Below are 5,788 nucleotides of genomic sequence, written 5' to 3' on the forward strand. Positions count from 1 at the left end.
TAAGAAAAATGACAACCGAAAACATCGCACCCTAGACGTCAAAGCATGCATTGAGAACGGTCATCACATGAGTGGTTGATGAAAATAAACAAGCAAAACATAGCATGGTGAACAGTACAAAAGTTGTTCGCTCTCAGCGTAATTGATTTTTAAGACTTGGATTTCAAAAAAGTCATTTTCAATCTGAAGTCGGAAACTTTTGTTTAATTAAAACGTTAAAAGCCTATTAATGGAATTAGTTATATCGGCTATAAACTGTATTTTCAGCACACGTGCTCTACGTTAATCAATTAAGAATTATTTTGATGTCCGTGTTGACTGTAATTATGAATATTTTTATGAGGCGTTTTCAAATTAACTGACAAAGTATTTTAATAGCCATACACCACCGTATGAATTAAATGTACCAGCGTATTTATCAAATCAACTGTCAAAGGCTAATCGAATTATTAAACAGTAATTTCGTTGAACTTTCGTCATGTTTTAATGAACAAAATGATAAAGTTTGATAAGTTTAAAAAAAAATTGGTTGATGTGATTTAAGATGATTGACGACTATCAATGACGATTGCAACGATGTAAATTGGAAGATGTTAAACTGTTCTCAATCTCATCAGTTATTGAGGGAAATTGAGTTCGACATGATTCAATAGACATATTCAGTGGTTTTCTTAGTAACGATAATCACTTTTCAATGTAGATTTTAGAATAAGAATCTTTTTTGTTCTCTATTTGGACTCATCAAGTGACATAAAACAAGATCAATTGCGCAAAAATTTTTATCGGTTGAAAACTTTTTCATAAAACTCTAAACAAGGGATCGAAAATGCAACATATTTGCTAGCCATATCTAAGACTCTAAGCGAATTATCTAGCGAAATTCAAACAGATGGTTCTAATTGTGGAATCTACGTTTTAAAAAAAAATCGAAATATTTATGAATATTGGAAATGTTGATCCCCAATATTGAGGATCCAAATATTAGAAGAAAAGAAATACAGGGGAAAGTGCTCAACTGTTTGATGTTCGATAACTAGTCTAAAAATATTTGAAAAATATGTGAGAATGAAGTAAATAAATGATTCAAATTAAAATTCAATCGAAATTTATTTGACCAATGGATTGTGGTTTTCCAAAATAAATAATGGAGAACAACACCGTGTACAGATAAACAGCATTGCTAAGTTTTCTCGGTTTATCATGCAAAAAGGAATGACTAAAAACTACCCAGACAACCATTTGGTGGGTATTTCGAATTTGCAACGCAAATATACGTGCAAATATACGTGCAAATATACGTGTAAACATATCGTCTATAATGTAGCAAAACCAGTATATACGTATCATTTTGGAGGCCATATAGGTACATTAGCAAACATATTCTTGATTTGGATTGTATTAAATTACGATTTGCACGACTTGTCATGCGCATCATTTACGACTACCCTGATTCTTTTTGGAATATACTATAACAATTTACATCATCATATAGATGATTGAGGTTGTTATATACGACATTTTTCGTTACAATATGGAAAGTTTGACGACTTATTTGGTCGTCTTTTGCGACTTGAGTGCAGGGCTCTCATTTTCCGTCAGTTGAATAAAAATAAGATTATTATTTTTTTTGTACTTTAAACCAATTGGTTTATTCATTCCCAAAAATAATAAAAATAAGATTATTTCAAAGAAATGCGTTTTTTGCTGTCAAATTCAAGGTTATATCGTACAAATTTATTATTTTCTTGATTGCTGATTTTTTTCAATGTTCATAAAGTTATTGTTAGTACCTGGACTTGATCCCCTGACCATACGATCTTCAGCTCATGATGGTTCCTCGACGCTATCTGGAATATATAAAATCAAGGGGATTTGCTTCAAAGGCATTAAACCAAAAGCAAATCGTATATTTCTATAACTTAAATCTTTTGAATCGTAGAACACGACATCGATGATCTAAAAATAGACCAACATTTTGAAGCCTCCTTTAATTCGATTCCAATCATCGATGTCCCATTATCATAAACGATTTTATTAAACTTTTTTGTATTCTTTTACGATTGCCAGCAAATACGTTTTACGAACATCAGACATGCGAATTAATTTGCAAAGGTATACGATTGCATGCACATTATTACGATTCAATGCAGTTCTATACGTTTTTTATTACGAATTATTTTATGCATAGCACGACAAAATCTCACAGTCACGGCTGATCACCGTATATCGGTCGTTTCATGGATTTTTCGCGAATTGTCGTACACAAAGGTCAAGTTCATATGTACATAAATACGAGTCTCTCTTCTTGTCGTAATAAAATCAAATCATGCAATGCTTTTAAATACGATAAAGAATATGCAAGGACCGCACATTGTAGGTGCAGATATACGAAAATGAGTATAAATAACATTCTATACGATGTAATCTGTAAAAGAAAATACGACTTCTGGTTGTCTGGGCAACGATTTTGAGATAAAGTGCTGTCTATATATTAATCGTTTACATATCTGTTTCTAGTTTGTTACTTTTTGAAAAAAAAAACTAAGAATCGAATTTCATAAGCATTAAATAATGATAACCTTTTTTAAAAGGGTCAAAATCTGTTGGTTTATTCAACAAAAAAAATGATCAAATTATATAAAAGCACATTTAAAATCACATGATTCCGTACATATAAAATTTACGGCAATACTCTTGTTTTCTTCTATTGAAGCGAATCAAAAGATACAGCATGATAAATGCAATATATTGTTTGCCATCAGCAAAAAAAAACAAGTATTTCTTACATCTTCATTCATAAAATTTTAATAAATTTGTCATTCCATTAAATAAAACCAAAAATTAAGAATTTAGATTAAGCACTCCAGAATATTTCTCTCACCCAAAAAAGCCGAACATTTGATCTAAAATTTTAAAACTAAAACCGGGCAATATCCGGGCATATCTAAGAAAAATTCAGACACTATTCTACAAAAAAAAAGAAAGATGATCGGAAATCACTTGAAAGTTAAATTTATTAACAAAATCCGAAGCATTAAAATTGTGAATATTTGATACCTTTATCTTTTTTTATGTTTATTTTGATTTAAATACTTCCAAAAAAATTGTCTTTTGTCCCAAAAATCAAAACGTTTCCAAACTTTATATGAATTTTTGACTAAATTGTGCAAACAATTTAAAAAAAAAATAATTCGAGCAAAATCCAGTCAGTTGTTCATAAAACCGGCCATTCGGCCTAGACCAAATTTCCAAATTTTTCAATGAAAATCCGGACAAGCTTGAATGCTCATAAGTTGAAGGAAATACAAAGTCATAACCATTTACTCGTGGAAATGAAGAAGTTTGAGCAAATTAGTGATAATTTTTCGAAAAAAAAGTTTACTTTACATTTCGTAACGTAATTCGCAACGTAACGTAACCTAAATCGTAACCTAAATCATTGTTTTTATAAAAAATCGAGCGATTTCGTGTGTTTTGTAGGGGAAAGTGTTCTTTAATGCGCATATTGGGTAATAAGGAGTGTATCCAAAAAAAAAAGGAAACACTTTTGTTTTGTGAATAACTTTTGAGTGCATGGATGTCAAAATTTTAAGCGAAGTTACCTGGCAATGTAATATTCACATCTGCTAATTTTTGTGATGTTCTGTAAAGTATTTTTTTATATAGAGTCCAATGAAGAAATATTCCGACTTTTATTTTTGGGCACCACGTTGCGCCATCTATAATGCATACTATGAACCAATTTTTTTTCAAATCAAGGCTATTTTTGATAACGTTTTCTGTTTCCTGAAGCTTGACCTTCAAAATAACTCAAAGTTCTGAATTTGTTCGAAGTTATAACAAATTGAGCCGATTGTCCTCTTTCGGCACAAAAACAACGTATTTGACTTTTTATCACCCCACCATGCATCGATTTGGCGTAATGGCACGATCCCAGATCCCACTTAAACAGAGTATTAACTTTGTGAAACCTATTGAAGTGCTTTTCAGAGAAAACGGTCGCATTTGGAGGCAGTGTATTTTTAGAAATTCAATCGTTATGAAAGACTGAGTAATTTTCCGTTACCACAGATCGTTTGCCTCGTTAGTACTAGACATTACATTTTCTATTCATTTTTTTCCTTGTTCATCTCCAGGAAATACAGGCGAGACTTGTCAACGAAAAGTTTCTGGTTGAATCCGTGCCAGGTGACCACTAAAGAGTTTGTTTTACTGTCCGTTACGAAATTTTTCAAAATATCCCCCCTTTGAAAATTTGACAATGCAAAAATGTTTTCAAGATCTTGGGCGTTGTATTTTTTTACAACACTGTTTCTATTTTAGCCGTATGTGATAGAAATATTGCTATTTTTAAATCACAGCATGCGAAAATACAACACGTGTTGTAAAAAAACTTGAAGGCCACAGACCTTGAAAATGTTTTTGCATGGCAAAATTTTCAAAATGTGCCGTAAGTGTCAAAATTTCTACCACTTTTTCCCAACACCAGTGAACTTGCTCTAAGTAGTCCAAATACTTTGTGCAAAATATGGCCGCCGTATTTTTTTTATTTTACCGGTGGCCAGCTTTCCTACCTTGTAAAAGTGAAGTCAGGCCTACTTATAAGTCAGCTAGTCAGAATTTGACTTTTTAAATACTTCCTCTATTCATATTTTCGGATTGAGTTTGAAAAAACTTCTCACATTCCTGTCACGTCGTGGAATCAATCATCTTCAGTTTTATTCAAATTTGAGGATACTATTGGATCCTCTTGGACTTCTTCAATGATTTACCTTGTAAATTTTAGTCAAATAGTTGATTTCCAGCTGTGTTTCGGTCTCCCACTGGAATTTTCTGGATTTTCTCGATTCTGCCCAAAAAAAAAAAATGTCAATGAACATCATTATTAGATGCTATCTTAAAAACCACTTGACAGATTTTCACTAAATTTTGTACACGTATACATTACATTACTAGGTAGCCACACTGGAAATTTCGCCAATTTCCATCCATGTATCCATGTATTGAAAAGTTATTCACAAAACAAAGTGTTGCATTTTTTTCGAATTCACTCCTTATGCGCATATAGCCGATTGACGAAACGGCTGATTAATCAACATATCTGATCAGTGCAGTTTGAGGGTAATCCGCTTTTGCCACATGGCATGAAAAAAATTTTTGTTGTACAAAGTAAAACAAATATGAAACAAGAATTTTAACAGTTAAATTAAAATATATTGAGCTCTAATAATCATGTATCTGTAAAAAGCAAATAAAGCTATAAAAAGGCAAAAAAATGTTTATAATTTCTCTATCTTACTGAAAACCTGAAATTCAACAAATTAAAGCTTTTAGCTAAGTTTTAAATGATAAGATATTGGAATAAGAGACAGGTTTTGAATGCCCTGAATCAGGCAGGTTAAATGCCTCTATCAAGAAAAAAAAAATGGATTTGCCATATACATTTTTTACTTTTTATCATTGAAACAGCTCTAATTACAATCTTGTAGGTATTCAAAATAGGAAAGCTTTATACTGATCTGATAGAAATATGATATGGAGAAAATATTACCAAACTAGTCATAACTATTAAAAATTTCATGCATACAGTTTTCAGAGTTACATATATGTATCCCCGCCTTAGGCCCCGCATGGGAGAAGGTGGAGCCGAAAAGATTCAAGATGGAACAGACGATTTCGGATGGAATATTGAGAAATGTCATTGGAAATCGGTGCAACGTGGGTGGGGTAGAGGTAGTTTTGAATTAAACCGTGAATATTGTGGTAAGGGATATAGATGTTGTTGATT

This window comes from Uranotaenia lowii, chromosome 3 (genome assembly GCF_029784155.1).
Source record: "Uranotaenia lowii strain MFRU-FL chromosome 3, ASM2978415v1, whole genome shotgun sequence".
NCBI classification, from domain to species: domain Eukaryota; kingdom Metazoa; phylum Arthropoda; class Insecta; order Diptera; family Culicidae; genus Uranotaenia; species Uranotaenia lowii.